The sequence below is a fragment of the Stegostoma tigrinum genome, chromosome 45 (assembly GCF_030684315.1).
Source record: "Stegostoma tigrinum isolate sSteTig4 chromosome 45, sSteTig4.hap1, whole genome shotgun sequence".
In the NCBI taxonomy this organism is placed as follows: Eukaryota; Metazoa; Chordata; class Chondrichthyes; order Orectolobiformes; family Stegostomatidae; genus Stegostoma; species Stegostoma tigrinum.
In genome coordinates this window covers 1,954,428-1,978,609 of record NC_081398.1, presented here as the reverse complement: position 1 = coordinate 1,978,609, position 24,182 = coordinate 1,954,428, and the positions used below count along the sequence as shown (strand labels likewise).

At 49.8% G+C, this 24,182-nt stretch overlaps 1 long non-coding RNA gene across 1 annotated transcript in view; it reads right to left on the bottom strand.

Moving 5' to 3' along the window:
• The window catches only part of LOC125448827 (uncharacterized), a 44,125-nt gene that overhangs the window by 14,548 nt on the left and 5,395 nt on the right, over positions 1-24,182 (bottom strand). The gene's annotated exons all lie outside the window — the stretch shown is intronic.

Sequence of the window (24,182 nt, the reverse complement as noted above, 5' to 3'; positions counted from 1 at the left end):
TGCATCCAGTCACCACGTTCTTCAGAACTGGGTAAAGTTAGGAGATTTCCTTCATTGTACGACATGAGTGAGGCAAACAGGGTTTCATTTTACAACAACATTCAATCCCGGTCTCCCTGCTGTAGGAAGAATGTTGTGAAACTGGAAAGGGTTCAGAAAAGATTTACAAGGATGTTGCCGGGGTTGGAGGGTTTGAGCTACAGGGAGAGGCTGGATAGACTGGGGCTATTTTCCCTGGAGCGTTGGAGACTGAGGGGTGACCTTATAGAGGTTTATAAAAGCATGAGGGACATGGATAGGGTGAATAGTCCTCAGGGTGGGGGAGTCCAAAACTAGAGGGGCATAGGTTTAAGGTGAGAGGGGAAAGATTTAAAAGGGACCCGAGGGGCAACTTTTTCACACAAAGGGTGGTGTGTGTATGGAATGAGCTGCCAGAGGAAGTGGTGGAGGCTGGTACAGTTACAGCATTTAAAAGGGATCTGGATGGGAACATGGATAGGAAGGATTTAGAGGGATATGAGCCAAATGCTGGCAAATGGGGCTAGATTTATTTAGGATATCTGGTCAGCACAGCCAAGTTGGATTGAAGGATCTGTTTCTGTGCTGTATAACTCTATAAGTGATAACTACCCTTTTGGTTACAGTCACAGAATGTTCCTACGTTCCCGATTTATTTAGAGAATTTAAATTTCATCAGTGGATGCAGTGGGATTTGATCCTGTGTCACCAGAGGATTGGCCTCTGGATCATTAGCCTAGTGGCATTGCCAATGCACCATCATGAGAACCCACTCCTTGAATTCAACTTAATTCATTGACAGAAAAGCAGTGAAAGGAGGGTTGGGTTGAATAAATGGAGAGAGAAAGGATGCAGAAGGGGAAGAAAAACTAAGAAAGTGGAATGGAGAAAAACCAGGATCCCATCAGTGATACGCTCAAGGGGATCATCTTTGTTAGGTTTTCCCAAGAGGTCCCACTCTGAACGATCAAGCTCAGAGAATGACAACCTCCTGTCTGACCTCATCACATGGTGCACCAGGACCCTATCAAGAAACTAAAGACACAACAGGCCTGCTGAGGGATTTATTGTTACTGAGTAACATGACAGTGCAGCATTCCCTCAGTATGACACCCTTACAGTGCAGCATTCCCTCAGCACTGTCCCTCTGACACTGCAGCACTCCCTCAGCACTGACCTTCCAACAGTGCCGTGCTCCCTCAGAATTGACCCTATGACAGTGCCCACTCCCTCAGCACTGACCCTCCGACAGTGCCCGCCCTCTCAGCACTGACCCTCCAACAGTGCCATCTCCCTCAGTGCTGACCCTCCGACAGTACGGCGCTCCCTCAGCACTGACCCTCCGACCGTGTGGCACTCCCTCAGCACTGACCATCCGACAGTGCCCGCTCTCTCAGCACTGACCCTCCGACAGTGCCATCTCCCTCAGTGCTGACCCTCCGACAGTGCGGCGCTCCCTCAGCACTGACACTCCAACCGTGTGGCGCTCCCTCAGCAATGACCGTCCGACAGTGCCCACTCCCTCAGCACTGACCTTCCAACAGTGCCATGCTCCCTCAGAATTGGCCCTCCGACAGTGCCATCTCCCTCAGCACTGACCCTCCGACCGTGTGGCACTCTGTCAGCACTGACCCTCCGATAGTGCCCGCTCCCTCAGCACTGACCCTCCGACAGTGCCCACTCCCTCAGCACTGACCCTCCAACAGTGTGGCGCTCCTTCAGAATTGACCCTCCGACAGTGCCTACTCCCTCAGCACTGACCATACGACAGTGTCCGCTCCCTCAGCACTGACCCTCCGACAGTGCCCACTCCCTCAGCACTGACCCTCTGACAGTGCCCACTCCCTCAGCACTGACCCTCCGACATTGCCCACTCCCTCAGCACTGACCTTCCAACAGTGTGGCGCTCCCTCAGAATTGACCCTCCAACAGTGCCCGCTTCCTCAGCACTGACTCTCCAATAGAGCCCACTCCCTCAGCGCCGACCCTCCGACAGTGCCGTGCTCCCTCAGAACTGACCCTTTGACAGTGCCATCTCCCTCAGCGCTGACCCTCCGACAGAGCGGCGCTTCCTCAGCTTTGACACTGGGAAAATCAGCTTGTGCTCCTGAGATGCTGCTTGGCCTGCTGTGTTCATCCAGCCTCACATTTTATTATCTTGGAATCTCCAGCATCTGCAGTTCCCATTATCTCTTGGATTATGGAACTTCAGGTTGCAGAGTGGGGATTGAAACCATGGACCTGGTTTTGATCCATGCCACAGCTGTACCACAGAGTGTTGTGCATGTCTGTGCCTATATTCTGCCACCTTTCCTATTACAGCATAAATAGATATACTTACACAGTGACTGCCGAAGGTGTGTTCCCATTACAGCAACAGGTTACAGTATCAGCAGCAGTTCAGCCAAGATTCCAACTTCCTCTCACTCTCTCATTCATTCAATACAACTACAGATACTGAAATATTTATGTAAATGCACACCTGAGGACCATGTGTATATATGGACAAAACTGTGTAGGTGCCCTTCATAAAAACTGTTACACTCGCCCCCGAGACCCTGTGTAAATACTGACACACTGAGCCCCCACCCCACCCACTATCCCTGGACCTCCCTGTAAATACTGACATAGAAACATAGAAAATGGGAGCAGGTGGAGGCCATTCAGCCCTTCGAGTCTGCTCCGCCATTCTTTGCGATCATGGCTGATCATCCAACTCAATAGCCTAATCCTGGTTTCTCCCCATAACCATTGACCCCATTCACGCTTAGTGCTATATCTAGTTGCCTCTCTAATACATTCAATGTTTTGGCATCTACTACTTCCTGTGGTAATGAATTCCACAGGCTCACCACGCTTTGGGTGAAGAAATGCCTCCTCATCTCCGTCCTAAATGGTCTACCCCAAATCCTCATACTGTGACCCCTGGTTCTGGGCACACCCACCTTTGGGAACATCCTCCCTGCCTCTATCCTGTCCAGTCCTGTCAGAATTGTATAAGTCTATATGATATCCTCCCTCATTTATCTGAAATCCAGTGGAAACAATCCTAACCGAGTCAATCTCCCCTCACACGTCAGCCCCGCCATCCCCGGCATCAGCCTGGTAAAACTTTGCTGCACTCCCTCCCAGGCAAGAGCATCCTTCCTCAGAAAAGGAGACTAAAACTGCACACAATATTCTAGGTGTGGTCTCACCACGGCCCTGTATAACTGCACCAACACATCCTTGTACCCTAACTTGAAACCTCTCACAATGAAGGCTAACATACCATTTGCCTTCTTTACCACCTGCTGCACCCGCATGCTTACCTTCACTGACTGGTGCACAAGGACTCCCAGGTCCCACTGCACACTCCCCCTCTCCCAATTTATAGCCATTCAGGTAGTAATTTGCTTCCAAAGTGAATGACCTCACATTTATCCAAAATATACTGTATCAGCCATTGATTCTCCCATCCACCCAACCTGACCAGATCATGCTGACGGATCTCTGCATCCTCAACCAGTTCACCCTCCCACCCAACTCGGTATCATCTGCAAACTTGGAAATGTTACATTTTGTTCCCTCATCCAAGTCTTTAATATATATTGTGAATAGCTGGGGTCCCAGCACCGATCTCTGTGGCATCCAACTAGTTACTGCCTGTCAACTTGAAAAGGACCCATTAATTCCTACCCTTTATTTCCTCTCTGCCAATCAATTTTCTATGCATTTCAGTACACTTCCCCCAATCCCGTGCATTTTAATCTCACACAATAATCTCTTATACGGGGCTTTGTCAAATGCTTTCTGAAAGCGCAGATATATCACATCAACAGGCTCCCCCTTGTCAACTCTACGAATTACAGCTTCATGGAGTTGCATCACATTTGTCAAGCATGATTTCCCGTTTCATAAATCCATGCTGACTCTGTCTGACACACTTCCCTCAGGGACCCCCCCACCCTGGTAAATACTGACTCACTCCTCCCCTTCAGGGACCCTGCCAGAAATACAGACACTCTCTCCCTGGGACCCCCTGTAAATACTGACACACTCCTCCCTCCCCCCCGGGGACAGTCCTGTAAATACTGACACACTCCCCCCTCCCCCTCGGGGACAGCCCTGTAAACACTGACACACACACCCCCCTCCCTCAGGGACCCCCCTGTAAACACTGACATACTCTCCCCTCCCTCAGGAACACCACTGTAAGTACTGACAGACTTCCCCTCCCTCGGGGCCCCCCTATAAATACTGACACACACATGCACCTCCCCCAGAAAATATTTAGGCACTGTATGGTTAATTTCGAAACTTGCTGATTTTGGGCCCAGTGATCCCTGACAGATCTCTGGTGGAGGGTGGCCCCTCTGAACTGCAGGAAGGGATCTCACTCAGCAGGGTGTCTGCTGGGTGCTACACCCGTCACAGGTGAAATTGCACTACCCACATGTAAATAGCGATCTATGTTATTCACGGGCAGACCACTATTGTGAGGGAACATCGTCATAAATCAAAGTCATCCCACTGTTTTGCCAGCACTCCATGCATCAGTCAGAGAGGCCAGATTACACAAACTCCACTTCTGTTTCTCTGAATGTCCGAGTTTAAGGGACTATACACTGGGGTTTTTGAAATGACAGGAGACAACCCAGTGATCAAAGTATGACAGGACTAAAACTGTGTCTCAAACAGCAGTCCAGGAACTTACAATTACTAATTTCAAATCACCGATGGGTTTATTTTCTCTACGTCTACCTTATCAAACCCTTCTATACTTTATCAACCTTCGTCAGCTCTACCTCACTCTGAAAGGTATAATCTCCTTGCTCTAGTACACCACTTCTAAATGTTTTTCTGCACAAGCTCCAATGCTCCGATAAGCTTTTTGTAAGATTAAATCTGTGACTGTCTACAGAGCTCCAAATGTGGTCTACCTGAGGTGTCTATAGTGCTCTGAGTGTGGGTCTAACTGAGGGATAGAGAGACAGGAACTGTCTATAGTGCTCTGAGTGCGGGTCTAACCGAGGAGTACAGAGACAGGAACTGTCTATAGTGCTCTGAGTGTGGGTCTAACCGAGGGGTACAGAGACAGGAACTGTCTATAGTGCTCTGAGTGTGGGTCTAACTGAGGAGTACAGAGACAGGAACTGTCTATAGTGCTCTGAGTGTGGGTCTAACCGAGGGGTACAGAGACAGGAACTGTCTATAGTGCTCTGAGTGTGGGTCTAACTGAGGGATAGAGAGACTGGAACTGTGCACAGTGCCCTGAGTGTGGGTCTAACCAAGGGATAGAGAGACAGGAACTGTCTATAGTGCTCTGAGTGTGGATCTAACCGAGGGATATAGAGACTGGAACTGTCTATAGTGCCCTGAGTGTGGTCTAACTGAGGGGTACAGAGACAGGAGCTGTCTATAGTGCTCTGAGTGTGGGTCTAACTGAGGAGTACAGAGACTGGAACTGTGCACAGTGCCCTGAGTGTGGGTCTAACCGAGGGGTACAGAGACAAGAACCGTCTATAGTGCTCTGAGTGTGGGTCTAACCGAGGGGTACAGAGACAGGAACTGTCTATAGTGCTCTGAGTGTGGGTCTAACCGAGGGATAGAGAGACTGGAACTGTGCACAGTGCCCTGAGTGTGGGTCTAACCGAGGGATAGAGAGACAGGAACTGTCTATAGTGCTCTGAGTGTGGGTCTAACTGAGGGGTACAGAGACAGGAACTGTCTATAGTGCTCCGAGTGTGGTCTAACCGAGGGATACAGAGACAGGAACTGTCTATAGTGCTCTGAGTGTGGGTCTAACTGAGGGATATACAGACTGGAGCTGTCTATAGTGCTCTGAGTGTGGGTCTAACCGAGGGGTACAGAGACAGGAGCTGTGCACAGTGCTCTGAGTGTGGGTCTAACCGAGGAGTACAGAGACAGGAACTGTCTATAGTGCTCTGAGTGTGGGTCTAACCGAGGGATAGAGAGACTGGAACTGTTTATAGTGCTATTAGTGTGGGTCTAACCGAGGGGTACAGAGACAGGAACTGTCTATAGTGCTCTGAGTGTGGGTCTAACTGAGGGGTACAGAGACAGGAGCTGTGCACAGTGCTCTGAGTGTGGGTCTAACCGAGGAGTACAGAGACAGGAACTGTCTATAGTGCTCTGAGTGTGGGTCTAACTGAGGGATAGAGAGACTGGAACTGTGCACAGTGCTCTGAGTGTGGGTCTAACCGAGGGGTACAGAAACAGGAACTGTCTATAGTGCTCTGAGTGTGGGTCTAACTGAGGGGTACAGAGACAGGAGCTGTCTATAGTGTGCTCAGTGTGAGTCTAACTGAGGGATATAGAGACTGGAGCTGTCTATAGTGCTCTGAGTGTGGGTCTAACTGAGGGGTACAGAGACAGGAACTGTCTATATTGCTCTGAGTGTGGGTCTAACTGAGGGATAGAGAGACTGGAACTGCACAGTGCTCTGAGTGTGGTCTATGTGAGGGATAGAGAGACTGGAACTGTCTATAGTGCTCTGAGTGTGAATATCTGAAGATAAAATCCCCAACAGAACAGCATGTGATCAATCACAATGTGGGGGCTCAGTCTAAAGCAGGAGGTTATATTCATCATTGTTGGGCACGTTAGGGAGAGGACTGTGGGGGAAGAGTGGTAGAATGAGCAGAACACACAAAGTCTTACCTCGAATCAGTGAGACACAATGATTACACTAAAATTTACAGAGTGTGGTGTGGCTGTAGCTTCACAGCCCCAGACCATCAGGCCTGGTTTAGACCGAGCTGAGGTGTCTCATTCACACATCCTCCTAGGTTGATTGAAAGATTTTGTCACCAAAGGTGTTCCCAGGTTTTGTATAGGGGGAGGCAGAGTAGGTACGGCCTGGGAGGGAGTTGGGACAGAGTCTTCCTAACCTGACCTGATACTGCTGCAAGGAAATACTTCAGACTGTATTCCAGCTCAGAACAGCGTCACTGTTGCTGATGTAATTACAGCCGTTCATTCAACTATAATGAGTTCAATCTTGATCCAGCCTAGATCCTGCAACTGCTAAACCATTAGCTCATGTGTAACAATGAGCTTGTGCACACCTGACAATGTTTATGACAGCACCAGTGTACTGACAAACCTTTTATCAGATGAAAACAGGAACTGTGCACAGTGCTCCAGAGTGTGAGTTTAGCCGAGGGATATAGAGACCAGAACTGTGCATCTGAGCGATACAAAGATGGGAACTGTGTGCTGTGTTCCAAGAGTGAGTCTAACTGAGAGATACGGAGACAGAAACAATGCATAGTGTTCCAAGAGTAGGTCCAACTAAGGGATATGGAGACAGGAACTATGCATGGTGTTCCAGGAATGGGTTTAACTGAGGGATATGGAGACTGGAACTGTGCACGATGCTTGAGTGTGGGTCTGACCAGGGGATACAGATACAGGAACTGTGTACAGTGCTCCAAATGTGGTCTAACCGAGGAATATGGAGATCAGAACAGTGCAGAGTGCTCCAGGTGTGGTCTAACTGAGGGATGGAGAGATTGGAACTGTGCCAGTTTTGGTCTCCTTATCTGAGGAAGTGTGTTCTGGCCACAGAGGGGGTGTAGCGAAGGGTTGACTACTCTGATTCCTGGGATGGTAGGACTAATGAATGAAGAGAGGCTGGGTCAGTTAGGTCTGTGTTTCCTGCAGCTTAGAAGGAAGGCGGTGGGGGGGGCTAATCTCATAGAAAAGCATTAAATTTGAACAGGACTAAGCAGGGTAAATGCAGAAAAGATGTGCCCAAGTGAGTCACAGTCTAAGGATTTAGAACTGAGATGAGGAAAAACATCTTCACCCAGAGAGTGGGCAGCCTGTGGAATTCTCAGCAACAGAAAACATTTGAGGCCCAAACTTTGAGTGTTTTCGACAATTGATAAGTAGCTCTTAGGGCTAAAGGAATCAAACACAATAGGGCAGAAAGCAGGAACAGGGGACCGGGATGATGATCGGCCGCAATCATATTCAATGGCAGAACAGGCTCAAAGGGCTGAACAGCCTACTGCTGTTCTATATTCTATCTTTCTATGTGTCGAGGTGTGTGATTGCCTGTGTGAGTACGTGTATTTATAGGTATATGTATGAGTCTCTGTCTAGGGGGTTTTGTGTGGGTCTAGGGGAGTGTCAGTCTGCGTGTGTGTCTAGGGGAGTGTCAGTCTGCGTGCATGTCTAGGGGAGTTTGTCTGTGTTGTGTCTGTGTCTAAGGGGGAGTGTGAGAGTGTGTGTGTGTCTAGGGGAGTGAGAGAGAGAGTGTATGTGTGTCTAGGGGATTGAGAGAGAGTGCACGTGTATGTGTGTGTGAATGAGTCAGAGCGAGAGAGAGAGTGTGTGTGTGTGTCTAGGGGAGTGAGAGAGTGATTCTGTGTGAGTGCGTGTGTCTAGGGGAGTGAGTGTGTGGTATGTGCACGCTTACAGTATTGAAGAGTAGCTGGTGTGTTTAGTCACTTCAGTCCATGCAAAAACACCTCAATTTTGAAATTCACATCCACGCTTCCAAATCCGTCCACCACCCTCGCCCCCTCCTTGTCTCCTTGCGTTCAAATCTCAGAGGCAATGCACTCCATGGTTTACCAGCCGTGGTGCCTGTTTGCAGAGTGGGAAGACGCTGGCATGAGGTTAGCTGAGGCTGAGCACTGGAACAGTAACTAACATAGAGGCAGTCAATGTGTGGGCTGGGGGTCTAGTTATACCAAAGTCCCCTCTCATTGTCTTGCCTTGACTGTAATTAGCACTCCATTCCAGAATTGTTCTTGTGAACCTCCTGGGTACAGACAACCCAATGGACCCACAGAAATGTTGACATCACATGCACTGCCTTCGGGGAATGTAGCAAGAATAACCCAGCAAGTAACTGAAAAAAATAAACAACCACTGGATTCTAGAATGATATGGGAAGTGGGTTGAGAAACATGGAGATGACAGGCTGTCACAGCGAAGTGGATTTGATTACAGGGAGGATTAGAGACACTGTCACTCAGTATTTAGGGTAAGATACTTAGGAAATAAAAATAGACTTGCCATCTGATTCAGCTGTAGTTCAGCTCAGGGAACGTGATCGTTTTATAAAGTGTTATATTTTGATAGTGCCTTTCTCTTCCTCCATAGATCACCTTCCAGCCAAACATCGAACTTACTGTCCCTGTGCTAATGCTTGGACTACATCCCATCTCTTCCACAATAGCAGTACAGGATTGCATAAATCCAACATAAACACCAACATTGCGGCGCTCCCTCAGCACTGACCCTCCGACAGTGCGGCGCTCCCTCAGCACTGACCCTACGACAGTGCGGCGCTCCCTCAGCACTGACCCTCCGACAGTGCGGCACTCCCTCAGCACTGACCTTATCCGCTCCCTCAGCACTGACCCTCCGACAGTGCGGCGCTCCCTCAGCACAGACCCTCTGACAGTGCCCACTCCCTCAGCACTGACTCTCCGACAGTGCGGCGCTCCCTCAGCACTGGTCCTCTGACAGTGCCCGCTCCCTCAGCACTGACCCTCCGACAGTGCGGCACTCCCTCAGCACCGACCTTATCCGCTCCCTCAGCACTGACCCTCCAACAGTGCCCGCTCCCTCAGCACTGATGCTCCGACAGTGCGGCGCTCCCTCAGCACAGACCCTCCGACAGTGTGGCGCTCCCTCAGCGCTGACCCTCCGACAGTGCCCGCTCCCTCAGCACTGACTCTCCGACAGTACGGCGCTCCCTCAGCACTGACCCTCCGACAGTGCGGCACTCCCTCAGCACCGACCTTATCCGCTCCCTCAGCACTGACCCTCCGACAGTGCCCGCTCCCTCAGCACTGACTCTCCGACAGTACGGCGCTCCCTCAGCACTGACCCTCCGACAGTGCGGCACTCCCTCAGCACTGACCTTATCCGCTCCCTCAGCACTGACCCTCCGACAGTGCCCACTCCCTCAGCACTGACCCTCCGACAGTGCGGCGCTCCCTCAGCGCTGACCCTCCGACAGTGCCCGCTCCCTCAGCACTGACCCTCCGACAGTGCGGCACTCCCTCAGCACTGACCTTATCCGCTCCCTCAGCACTGACCCTCCGACAGTGCCCACTCCCTCAGCACTGACCCTCCGACAGCAAGACGCTCCCTCAGCCATGGCTAATGCACCTAATCTACACATCCTTGGTCACTATGGGACAATTTCCCACGGCCAATCCACCTTAACCTGCACATCTTTGGACTGTAGGAGGGAACTAGAGCACCCGGAGGAAACCCATGCAGACACGTAGAGAACATGCAATCTCCATACAGACATTTATCCAAGGGTGGAATCGAACCAGGTTCCTGGTACTTTGAAGCAGTAGTTAACCACTGAGCCACCGTGTCCCCTATCAATTTCCTCCTCTCCACCTCAATCTGTGTCCCTCTAGTTCCTCAGCCTCCTGCCACTGGGAACAGTTTCTCCTCAGTTGATCGAGCAAAACCCCTACAATTCCAAACATTTTCCATTCCAAGGGAAAGGCTTCCAAGCTTTTCTGAGGATTCAGAAATGGTGGGATCAACTTCAGAAATGTATTTCGGAATAGCAGTGTTCCAGTGGTGTGGCAAGCTTGGTGCAGGCACGTCAAAACCTGACCCTGGATTATCCACTGCCGATGGCATCCTGACATTTTGGTAAAACAGCACTGATCCAGGCCATTTGGCCCATCTGCCCTGTATTCTGCCCCACCCATCTCCTCTCTACCTCACATTATCAGCCTCTCCTTGTGTTGCATGTATGTCCAGCTTGTCCACTGCCATGAATCACCAGTGTACCCCTCGACCACTCCCTATCGGAGCAACTCTTGGGGGAGGGGGGGTAAGAGGCTTCTCCTTAATTCCCCACTGGATTTATTAGGGATTCTCTCATTTAGATGGCCTCGAGTTCTGGCCTCCTCCGGAAGTGCAAACTATTTTAAAATTCACCCATGGGATGTGGGCATTTGCTGGCTGAGCCAACATTTATTGCCCGTCCCTAATTTCCCCCTGAGAAGGCGGTGGTTAGGCGATTTCCTGAATTCCTGCAGTCCATGCGCTGTGGGTAGACCCACAATTCCCCTTAGGGAGGGAATTCCAGGATTTTGACCCAGCGACACTGAATATATTACAGCAATATATCTCCAAGTCAGAATTGTGGGTGGCTCGGAGGGGGGCTGTGTTCCCATGTCTCTGCTTCCCCTTGTTCTTCTGGATGGAAGTGGCCATGGGTTTGGAAGGTGCTGCCTGAGGGTCTTTCATGAATTTCTGCAGTGCATCTTGTAGACGGTACACACTGCTGCGACTGAGCGTCGGTGGGGGAAGGGAGTGGGGTGTTTGTGGATGTGGTGCCAATCAAAAGGGAGCTGCTTTGTCCTGGATGGTGTTGAGATTCTTGAGTGTTGTTGGAGATGCCCCCGTTCAGGGTAAGTGGGGAGTATTCCCTCACCCTCCTGCCTTGTCAATGGTGGAAAGGGTTTGGGGAGTCAGGAGGTGAGTTACTTAGCATAGAATCCCTATGGTGTGGGAACAGGCCCTTCGGCCCAATAAGTCCACACTGACCCTCAGAGCATCCACCCAAACCCATCCCCCTATAACCCACCTAATCTACACATCCCTGAACACTACGGGCAATTTAGCATGACCAATCCACCCTAACCCGCACATCTTTGGACTGTGGGAGGAAATCGGAGCACCCGGAGGAAACCCATACAGACATGGGGAGAACGTGCAAACTCCACACAGTCAGTCACCTTCTGCACAAGATGCTTTTAGAATCTTAATGGAAATCCGGTCTGATCAAGGAGAGATAAGGCACACAGATTTTAATCACATACCGGAGGAGAATGAGAAATTTTAAGCCTTGTGTCATTATTGAGATAGGACACAGAGTCTCACAGGAGTCAAATGTTTAAATGAGCTGCTTTGATTAAATTTGCTGCTTTTCAAATATAGCAGAAATGAAAACGGAAATTAAGCACCTTGTGATCTGACCCATGAGAAAACGTAAGCTGAAAGTAAACTGAGAGAAACACATCAACTCTCGCTCACTCATGATCCCTGAATATTGATAGCAGTAACTATAGGAACTGAACCTGCTGTGCATTTGTGTGTCTGTCACTCCCTGCTTCATTTCAAACTGCTTGAACCCATTCAGCTTCCATTTTCATTCTGTCATTTTCTGTCTGCAATATGAGGCTTCTCCATCTGATGGACAGAAGGAACCCCATCAAATCCCCGCAGCACGGGGTGAGATACAGAGTGAAGCTTCCTCTACACTGTCCCCCCATCAAATACTGCCAGGACAAGGGGCAGCACAGGGTTAGGTACAGAGTAAAGGTCCCTCTACACTGGCTCCCTATCAATCACTCCCCAGGACAGGAACAGCACGGGGTTGGATACAGAGTTGGACACAGCACTGCCTGCTTCAAGCATGATAGGGTATATTTTCTCAGCTTGTACATGTTTGTTGTAAGTGTCTTTCTGCTTCTGACCTGAGGAGAGAGCTTTCTACGGTTGTGAATGGGTCAGTACGGACGCTGTGTTAAAATGATAAAACTTGAATGATCAAAAAGGCTGCAGCTGAGGGAGGAATTATATGATGTGTGAGAGAAACAGAGGGAGAGAGTCTGATTGTTACAATTGGAGTTTTACAATGGCCCTTTCTGCTGAAGAAACCAAAGGTGGAGATCTAATCACAAGTTCTTTCAAGGTGAGGGGTTCTCCAGTGATCTGTTCAGAAACAGACTGTATTCCAGGCCTCCTGCCCTCCCTCAACCTCTTCATCTCCAACTGCCGTCGAGACATTAACTGCCTCAACCTCTCCACCCCTCTCACCCACTCCAACCTCTCCCCCGCAGAACGGGCTGCCGTCCGCTCCCTCCGCTCCAACCCCAACCTCACCATCAAACCCGCAGACAAGGGAGGCGCAGTGGTAGTTTGGCGCACTGACCTCTACATCGCCGAGGCCAAACGCCAACTCTCCAACACCTCCTCCTACTGCCCCCTTGATCATGACCCCACCCCCGAGTACCAAACCATCATCTCCAACACCATTCATCACCTCAGCAGACCTCCCACCCACAGCCTCCAACCTCATTGTTCCCCAACCCCGCATGGACCGTTTCTATCTCCTTCCCAAAATCCACAAACCTGCCTGCCCTGGTTGACCCATTGTCTCAGCCTGTTCCTGCCCCACCGAACTCATCTCCACCTATATGGACTCCATTTTCTCCCCTTTGGTCCTGGAACTCCCCACCTACGTCCATGACACCACCCACGCCCTCCACCTCCTCCAGAACTTCCAATTCCCTGGCCCCCAACACCTCATTTTCACCATGGGCGTCCAGTTCCTATACACCTGTATTCCGCATGCAGATGGCCTCAAGGCCCTCCACTTCTTCCTGTCCTGCAGGCCCGACCAGTCCCCCTCCACCAACACCCCCATCCGCCTAGCCGAACTCGTCCTCACCCTCAACAACTTCTCTTTTGATTCCTCCCACTTCCTACAGACAAAGGGGATGGCCATGGGCACCTGCATGGGCCCAAGCTATGCCTGCCTCTTTGTGGGTTACGTGGAACAGTCCCTCTTCCACACCTACACAGGCTCCTAACCCCACCTCTTCCTCCGTTACATTGATGACTGTATCAGCGCCGCCTCTTGCTCCCCAGAGGAGCTCAAACAGTTCATCCACTTCACCAACACCTTCCACCCCAACCTTCAGTTCACCTGGGCCATCTCCAGCACATCCCTCACCTTCCTGGACCTCTCAGTCTCCATCTCAGGCAACCAGCTTGTAACTGATGTCCATTTCAAGCCCATCGACTCCCACAGCTACCTAGAATACACCTCCTCCCACCCACCCTCCTGCAAAAATTCCATCCCCTATTCCCAATTCCTTCGCCTCCGCCGCACCTGCTCCCATGATGAGGCATTCCACTCCCGCACATCCCAGATGTCCAAGTTCTTCAACCGCAACTTTCCCCCACAGTGGTCGAGAACGCCCTTGACAGCATCTCCCGCATTTCCCGCAACACATCCCTCACACCCCGCCCCTGCCACAACCGCCCAAAGAGGATCCCCCTTGTTCTCACACACCACCCCACCAACTTCCGGATACAACGCATCATCCTCCGACACTTCCGCCATCTACAATCCGACACCACCACCCAAGACATTTTTCCATCCCCACCCTTGTCTGCTTTCCGGAGAGACCACTCTCTCCGTGACTCCCTTGTTCGCTCCACACTGCCCTCCAACCCCACCACACCCGGCACCTTCCCCTGCAACCGCAGGAAATGCTACACTTGCCCCCACATCTCCTCCCTCACCCCCATCCCAGGCCCCAAGATGACTTTCCATATCAAGCAGATGTTTACCTGCACATCTGCCAATGTGGTATACTGTATCCATTGTACCCGGTGTGGCTTCCTCTACATTGGGGAAACCAAGCGGAGGGTTGGGGACCGCTGTGCAGAACACCTCCGCTCGGTTCGCAATAAACAACTGCACCTCCCAGTCGCCAACCATTTTAACTCCCCCTCCCATTCCTCAGACGACATGTCCATCATGGGCCTCCTGCAGTGCCACAATGATGCCACCCGAAGGTTGCAGAAACAGCAACTCATTTTCCGCCTGGGAGCCCTGCAGCCCAATGGTATCAATGAGGATTTAAAAACCTCCCCTTCCCCCACCGCATCCCAAAACCAGCCCAGTTCGTCCCCTCCCCCCACTGCATCACACAACCTGCCCAGCCTGTCTCTGCCTCCCTAACCTGTTCTTCCTCTCACCCATCCCTTCCATCCACCTCAAGCCGCACCTCCATTTCCTACCTACTAACCTCATCCCACCTCCTTGACCTGTCCATCTTCCCTGGACTGACCTATCCCCTCCCTACCTCCCCACCTATTACCTCCTCTCCACCTATCTTCTTTTCTCTCCATCTTCGGTCCGCCTCCCCCTCTCTCCCTATTTATTCCAGAACCCTCTCCCCATCCCCCTCTCTGATGAAGGGTCTAGGCCCGAAACATCAGCTTTTGTGCTCCTGAGATGTTGCTTGGCATGCTGTGTTCACCCAGCTTCACACTTTATTATCTTATATTCCAGAAGATCTTTCTCAATCAATAAAATCAACACTGTTGGAGTGGAGGGCAAGAGACAGAAGGGCGACGATGGCGAGAGACGGAGGGTGGAACAAGGGCGAGAGATGGGGGATGATGAGGGCGAGAGATGGAAGGGGATGAGGGTGAGAGATAGAGGTGGAGGAGGGCAAGAGATAGAGGGGGAAGAGGGCGAGAGGTGGAGGGGGGATGAAGGCAAAAGGCGGAGGGAGATGAGGGCAATAGGTGGAAGGGGGATGAGGGTGAGAGATGGAGGGGGGACGAGGGCGTGAGATGGAGGGGGGATGAGGGTGCGGGTGAGAGATGGAGAGGGACGAGAGCGAGAGATGGAGAGGAAGGAGGGCGAGAGATGGATGGGGGAAAATGGAGTTAAAGATATAGGTGGAGGTAGAAAAAGATGGATGCGGAGATGGAGATGGGGGGAGGAATTGATTTTCATTAACATTCAGTTGGTCCAGGCAGAAGGGGAGGGCTGCAGACAGAGACGAACTGTGATACTACAGCTGAGACTAACTGGTCTGGGCCTGGGCCGGGGGCCTTGGTCACAAACTACAGCTCTCAACTGAGTCAAGCAGGGTAGTCGTGACAAGAAATTTAATCAAGAGCTTTACAAGTATCATGCGAATTCCTCCAATATCTACCTGCACCTGATACTGTTGTCAGATAAAAAGCTGGTACCCAGTCACAGGAGGAGATATTTGCTATTGAAAGTGCAATCAGAGTGGTTGGTTTAAGGACTGTCTTCAAAGACCAGAGAGAGACAGAAAGAGAGAGAGAAATAAAGAAGGATGGAGAACAGGATAGGGAGAGAGAGAAATAGAGAAAGTTAAAGAAAGGGAGAAAGAGAAGGGGAGAAAGAGAGAGCAAGGCCAAGACAGACAGAGGACGAGACAGAGAGGGTGAGAGAGAGAGAAAGACAAAGTGATAGAAAGAAACCGAACAAGAGAAGAGATCGTAGAAAAAGAGAGACACAGAAAGAGAGAGAGAAAGTGAAAGGAACTGAGATACAGTGAGAGAGGAAAAGAGGGCAAGAGAGGCAAAGTCAAAGAAAGGAAGGAGGAGAAAAAAGTGAGAGACGGAGAGAGAGGAAGTGAAAGAGAAAGGAAGTGAGAGAGAAAGAGAGATTGACAAAGAGAGTGTGGGAGGAGGAGAAATTTCAGGAGGGAACTCCAGTGCTTGGGGTGTAGACCGATGGGAATCTGGGGATGGTCAAGAAACTGGAATTAGAAGAGATTATGGGGGTTGCACACTGGAGAGACAGGGATGAAACCATGAAAAGACTCTAAATGAAGGACACGAGTTTTAAAAGTGAGGTGCTGCCAGTCTGCGACTATTGGGAAACTAAGGGTAAATTCCCTTCTTGTCTTGGAGGTGGACCTATCTGGAGTCTGTGTACTGTCACACAAAACGAGTGGGCTTTCCTGCCTCACACTACCTACGACACCCCCGGCCCCCACCCAGCAGGACAATATCACATACACTCAATAATTCATCACAACAGACAATGGGAGGGAATTAAACTGATGACAGGAAGCCTGAATCTATTTGAGTGCCTCAGTGCTATGCAAACACTCCCAATGGAAAATGTGAACAAATGCTGCCATTCATTGTGAACCATCAGAAAAACCTGTCCTCACATCAATGTGTCCCTGTTCTCCATTTTTACAGACTCCTACAAAACATATGATAAGGTGAGGGCCATGGATATTAGTAACTTAGGTTGTGGCTGACTGAGTATTGTCCTCACTTCTGTGTGCACATTTCACAATATTCAGTCCTGAGCACAGGCTTATAGCATGGCGCTGTTGGAGGGTCAGTGCTGAGGGAGCGTTGCACTGATGTAGGATCAACGCTGAGGGAGCGCTGCACTGTCGGAGGGTCAGTGCTGAGGGAGTGCCGCACTGTCGGAGGGTCAGTGCTGAGGGAGCGCCGCACTGTCGGAGGGTCAGTGCTGAGGGAGCGCTGCACTGTCGGAGGGTCAGTGCTGAGGGAGTGCCGCACTGTTGGAGGGTCAGTGCTGAGGGAGCGCTGCACTGTCGGAGGGTCAGTGCTGAGGGAGTGCCATGATGTCGAATGTGATTTCTTTAAGATGAGAATTCAAACTGTGGCACTCTCTGCACTGTCAGGCGGACACAAGAAGTTGTAGGGGGGCTCCTCAAAGAGCTGGGGTTGTTCTGCCTTGTGCCTTTCGACCAATATTTATCCACTGACAAGAAAGCAGTGACCTCGGCTATGATTAGGGCCTGGAGGAGCTTAAGTACAAGTTACTTGTACATTACAGCAGTATATACTACAACTCAAAAGGAGGGCTTCATCACAAGTGAAAGACTCTGGAGGAACCTAACTCCTTCTTTCAGAATGTCGAGTGAAAGAAAATTAAATAAAGCAAGCACAGTTATGTAAGAGGTATTCTGGAAACCTAAGAAAAAGCCTTTTCACGTGACCAGGGTGGACAAGAGCTGACAAGTTGGGATTTAATGAAACGTGTGAGGTCATACAGCCATATTTCCAACAATACCTTCTATTCACAAGCAGTGAAACCAAGGCGCAGATTATAAGAGGAGACCTGTTTAATTAAACTGCTCGATCCTACAGAACCTGCGTGCCAACGCTTTGTCTGCGAAAGCATCTCCTTTTTTTTGCCCGTTTCTTTGTCCTCTGCTCTCGGACAATTAACATGGCTTCCTTGTCTTGCACAGTACACCAAAGATTCATTTACCAGCTACAACCCAGGGAGAGGCACCATCTTCTTCCAGGCCAGTCGCCGGCAGCTTCAGCTCTGGGATGTCCCCACTTCAGGAGGGATCCCCTTTTGCGCTGGGGACAATTCGGAGAAGGTTTGCTCAACTGATTCCTGGGATAACGGACCTTGTCCATAGCAGATTGGTTGAACCAGCTGGGCTTCATCAGAGTTTGAAAGAATTGAGGATGAGGTGGCATGTCAGCAATGTCACTGGTCCAGTACCCTGATATCTGGGCCACCTGGGTTTGAATCTCACTGTGGTTGATGGTGAAATTTAAAACAAACAAAATCTGGAGTTAAAGGCTAACTTAATGGCAATGCCCTAGTGGTATAATTGCTAGACTGTTAATCCAGAGACCCAGGTAAAGTTCTGGGGACCCAGGTTCGAATTCTTTCACGGCAGATGGTGGACTTTGAACGCAATAAAAATATCTGGAATTAAGAATCTAATGATGACCGTGAATCCATTGTTGGAAAAACCCATCTGGGTCACTAATGCCCTTTGTGGAAGGAAACTGTCATCCTTACCTGGTCTGGCCTACATGTGACTCCTGACTCACAGAAATGTGGCTGACTCTGAAAGGCCATCTGGGCAATTAGGGATGGGCAATAAATGCTGCCTGGGCAGTGATGCCCTCATCCCATTAGTGAATAAAAAAATTGGTGGCTGTGACCATGTTGGTTGCTGTAAAAACCCATCTGGTTCACTGATGTCCCTTTTGGGGAAGGATATCTGCCACCCTTACCCGGTCTAACCCTCATGGGACTCCAGACCAACACTGTGGTTGACTCCCTCTGGAATGGGCAGCCAATACATACATTTCAAGGGGCAACTAGAGATAGGTAACACATTCAGGGTTTGAGTGAAGATTTGTAGCTTGGGGTCAAGGATAATGGGAACTGCAGATGCTGGAGAATCCAAGATAACAAAGTGTGGAGCTGGATGAACACAGCAGGCCAAGCAGCATCTCAGGAGCACAAAAGCTGACGTTTTGGGCCTAGACCGTTCATCAGAGAATTGTAGATGTTGGTGTGTTAGCTGAGCTCGGAGGTTTGATAGCCTCTGATTTCCAGCATCTGTAGTTCTTTTGGTTCCCATTTAAGAGGAAATTTAGGAAACGAGAAAGAATTTGGGGGAGGTGATGATCTTGTGGCAATATTGCTAGGCTATTAATCCAGAGACCCAGATAATGTTCTGGGGACCAGGGTTCGAATGTCACTATGGTAAATGGTGGAAATTGAATTAAAAAAAAACAAATCTGGAATTAGGAGTTTAATGATGACCACAAAACTGTTATCAATTGTTGGGAAAACTCATCTGTTCATCAATATCCTTCAGGGAAGGAAAATGCTGTCCTTACCCATTCTGGTCTATGTGTGACTCCAGAATCACAGCAAGGTGATTGACTCCTAAATGGCACTCTGGGCTATTAGGGATGGGCAATAAATGCTGACCTAGCCAGCGATGCCCTCATCTCATTTATTCTCTGGGAGGATTGTTTAGTTTTGGAATTCTCTCGCTCAGAGCGAAGGATGCTGGGTCACTGAATAGATCAAGGCTGAGTTAGATAGAGATAGTAAGAACTGCTGATGCTGGAGTCAGTTGCAACACATAGTGTGGAGCTGCAGGAACACTGCAGGCCAGGTCCTTCCCAAAATATCAACCTTCCTGCTCCGCTGATGCTGCCTGGCCTGCTCTGCTCCCGCAGCTCCATACTATGTTAGCTGTGTTAGACAGATTTTAGGTTGACGAGGGAGTTAAGGATTATGGAGGGGAGTCAGAAAGTGGAGTTGAGACCAGATCAGGTCAGTCATCAGCAAACAGTGAGAATAGGCATCAACTCCTCCTCCATGGTAATCCTCAACACAGGCACCCTGCAAGGCTGCGCACACACTCCCTCATTATACTCCCCCTCCTTTCATGACTGTGTGGCCAAACTGCATCCTCATTCCATCCACAAGTTCGCTGACCACACCACCCTTGTAGACCTGATACCAAACAATGACGAAACAGAATACAGGAAAGAGACAGACTGCTTGGTGGCAAGGTATGAAGATAACTAATTTCAGCAAAGCTAAAGAGCTGCTCATCGACTTCAGGAAGCAGAGTGAAGGGGACACCCTGTCTGCATCTGTGGCGATGAGGTGCAGATGGTTGAGAACGTTGACTTCCTCAGAATGATGATCACCAACAATCTGTCCTGGTCCACCTATGTTCATATGATGGTCAAGGTGGCACAACAACGCCTCTAATTCCTTAGGAGGCTAAGGAAATTCGGCATGTCTGTAAAGACGCTTATCAATTTTCATCGATGTACCACAGGAAGCATTCTATCTGGGTGCATCACTGCTTGGTACGGCAACTGTTCTGTCCAGGACCGCAAGAAACTACAGAGAGTTGTGAACGCAGCCCCGTCCATCATGCAAGCCAACCTCCCTTCCACTGACTCCATTTCTACTTCTCACTGCCTCGGGAAAGCAGCCAACATCATCAAAGACCACCACCCTGCCCCGGTCATAATCTCTTCCATTGGGCAGAAGATGCAGAAGCTTAAACAAACACACCAACACTTTGAAGAACAGCTTACTCCCTGCTGGTATTAGACTTTGGAAATGGACCTTTCAAGTCTAATATTGGCCTTGTTCTTTGTGCACCTTCTCTGCAGCCATAACCTTGTATTCCTCACTCTGCTCTACTACCCTAATGCACTTTGTATGGTGTGATCTGCCTATACTGCATGCAAAACCAAACTTCTCACTGTACCCAGGTACATGTGACAATAATAAATCAAATCAAATCTTGATCTTCTTGAAATGCGGTACAAGCTCAAGAAAGTGGTCAACATGGTTTTACATAAGGAGACTAACTCCAGTCTCCCCATGTCATTGAAGACCCTCACTCTGGTTCCATTCTGCCAAATCTCCTCTGCATCCTCTCCTGCACTTTCTCACCCTTTTTAAAGGATGCAGTACCAGCAGACACCATCACAGGATAAGGGTCTGATCAGTCTGGACTGAGAAGAGGCGAAATTTCTTCGCTGAGGCCAGTAAATCCCAGGAATGCGCTTCCCCAGAGGTTGTGGTGAGTCCATCACTGAGTGTGTTTGAGACTGAAATAAGCAGATTGCCACATGTTAATGGCACCAAAAATTGTGCAAGAAAATAGCACAGAGTTAGACGAGCAGCCATAATCTGGAAATGTTCAGAAAAGATTTACAAGAGTATTGCCAGAGTTAGAGGGTTTGAGTTACAGGGAGACGCAGAATAGGCTGAGGGGTGAACTTACAGAGGTTTATAAAATCATGAGGGGCATGGATAGGGTGAAAAGCCAAGAACTTTTCCCCAGGGGGGTGCCTCCAAAACTAGAGGGGTATCAGTTTAAGGTGAGAGGGGAAAGATTAAAAAGAGACCTGAGGGGCAAATTTTTCACACAGAAGGTGGTGCGTGTATGGAATGAGCTGCCAGAGGAGATGGTGGGGGCTGGTACAGTTACAGCATTTAAAAGGGATCTGGATGGGGGCATGAAGAGGAAGCTTTTAGAGGAATATGGGCCAAAAGCTGGTAAATGGGACTGGATTAATTAACTGGTCAGCACAGACGAGTTGGATTGAAGTATCTGTTTCTGTGCTGTATAGCTCTATGACTTTGGCACAGCAGTCTCAAATCACAGATCTACTGCAGTGCAAAGGGAGACCATTTGGCCCATTGTATCTGCGCTGACTCCACGACCCAGTGCCAATCTCTTGCCTTGATCCCATACCACTGCACACCATCCAGTGCCCTTTTGGATGGGGGTACTGAACTCAATCAAAGGCCTGCTCTATTTACCTAGAATTGCAGGGTAACACTGGAATTTTAGCTGACTGTTTAGTGCAGCTTTCCAGCTTCTTGTATTCAATGGCTATGCTTATAGAGCTCCAAAAAAAAAATTGAAGAAGGCATTTCGAGGCCAAGATTTTGATTTCAAATGGTGTGCAGCAATTTAGAGATTGCAAGGGAAAAAGAAGTAGGACAGCAAAGTTGGGTGGCTCGAAATACAAATTCTGAATCTCCAAATGCTAAGTCCTGCAGTAAGCTTCTGAAAGCTGCGACAACGATGTTAGAAGCCAGAAAGACAGGCAGCTGTCAATCAGCCACTGCAATCCCATAACGAATACATTAATTTGGTCCTTTGATATAAATGAATTATGAGCAAGGGCGATAAAAGAGCACAGATAGCAGAGGCAGCAGAGTCAAGGGGGATAAATTCTGTTTAAACACCAGGCTGCCTCCCAACCAGAATATTAGCTTTCACCTCAATAACCCAACCCCAACAACAACGCAAGTCGTGCATTCCTCTAGCACCTTTCGCCACCTCAGCATGTTGCACAGCACTTTACAGTCAATGGCTTACTAACTGCGTTTGAATAGTGATCCCTGCTGCAACACGGGAGACATAGCAGCTGACATTGGCACAGCATGATCCCACAAGCAACATGATGATACTGACTACTTCATCTGCTTTTCTACTGCTGGTTCAGGAGAATGAACAATCCGAGGACTCTGAGGGGAATCTCCCCAAATCTGTCGGTGAAATGGTCACTGCAGAACCCGTTACATCCACTTGAGACAGCAGGCAGGGCTTCACTTCGTGCCTCACCTACAGCACCACTGTCCACAGGGCTCACCCCCTCATCACTCACCCTCCTACAGTGCAGTGCTACCTCAGTGCTGACCCTCCGACAGCATGGTGTGCCTCAGCACTGATCCACCGACAGTGCGGCGCTCCCTGAGTCCTGACCCTCCAACAGTGCGGCGCTCCCTCAGCACTGACCCTCCGACAGTGCCCACTCCCTCAGCACTGACCCTCCGACAGTGCCCGCTCCCTCAGCACTGACCCTCCGACAGTGCGGCGCTCCCTCAGCGCTGACCCTCCAACAGTGCGGCGCTCCCTCAGCACTGACCCTCCGACAGTGCCCACTCCCTCAGCACTGACCCTCGGGCAGTGCGGCGCTCCCTCAGCACTGACCCTCCGACAGTGCGGCACTCCCTCAGCACTGACCCTCCGACAGTGCCCAGTCCCTCAGCACTGACCCTCCGACAGTACTGCACTTCCCCTCAGCACTGGCCATTTGACAGTGCGTTGCCTCGGAGCTATGGCTCTCTCACTGCATGATACCCCCAATTCTCTACAATGCGGTTTGATCTCAGTGCCTTCTAATTCTGCTTGGCACATGTTAATAACAACACTCAGTTATTCTTTTAAATCTGTTCTAAGCAACAGCAGGCTGTATTTGGTAGTCCTATTGAAGGAGGGTTTCATTGTCATGTTTGGGGTACCGCTGGAAGGTGAAGAGCTGTGTCCCCCGAGCAATTTAATTGAGGAATTATGATGGAACATTTCCTCCCGTCCTTGACACAACCTTCTCACTCCACTCTGCTGGGTGCTATGGGAGAGTACATTTGCTACAGAGACAGGATCGCTGATCCCTGTAATCCGCTCAGTTTAAAGCTGGTCCCTGATTAATCCTCGTACCCTCCACGAGGAAGGGTCAAACACTCCATCTGGTACAGGAACTGCTTCATCCTGCAGTCTGCTCACCCACTCTCATGCTACTCTTAGGGACAGGGTCAGCTGAGGTCCTGCCTCAGCCTTCGGATAACTCCTCTCTCAGGTCAACTCAAACACAGCAAGGAGCTATCAGGCTAGGCACAGCAATTCCAGCCTTCATCATCAGGCCCTGTGTCCGAGTCTATGATTCAAATTGTCCCTGTGAGAGACCAGGGGCATTTAGCAACCATTCCTGACCTCTGTAATAATCATTGCCTATTCCCAAGCTGCAAACAGTATTTAAGTCAGCTATGATCCACCTTCCAAATGTGGTAACTCTACCGAAAGTCAGGGTGAGTGTCTGGGGATATGTTTCCTTCCAAATCAGGGGAAAAGCATTATCTGCACTGACAGGATTTTCTCCTCTAATTTGCAGTTCAAAAGCCTGCCCTCTCCTGTGGTATGTAAAATTATCCTGTGGCCACTGATTATTTTATTCTTTCATGGGTTGAAGCGTGTCACTGGCTAAACTCGCATGTGTTAGTCATCTCTAATGCCTCTGAATTTGAATGGTACGCTTGAACTTTACACAGGGCAGTTAAGAGCCAATCATAGATAACACAGAGTGGAGCTAGAGGAACACAGCAGGCCAGTCAGCATCAGAGGAGCAGGGAAGCTGATGTTTCGGGTCAGGATCCTTCTTCACACTGGGTTACGTGTCTGCGCAGGCCAGACCAGGTAAAGACAGTGGAATTCCTTCCCTGAAGGACCTCAGTGAAGCAAATG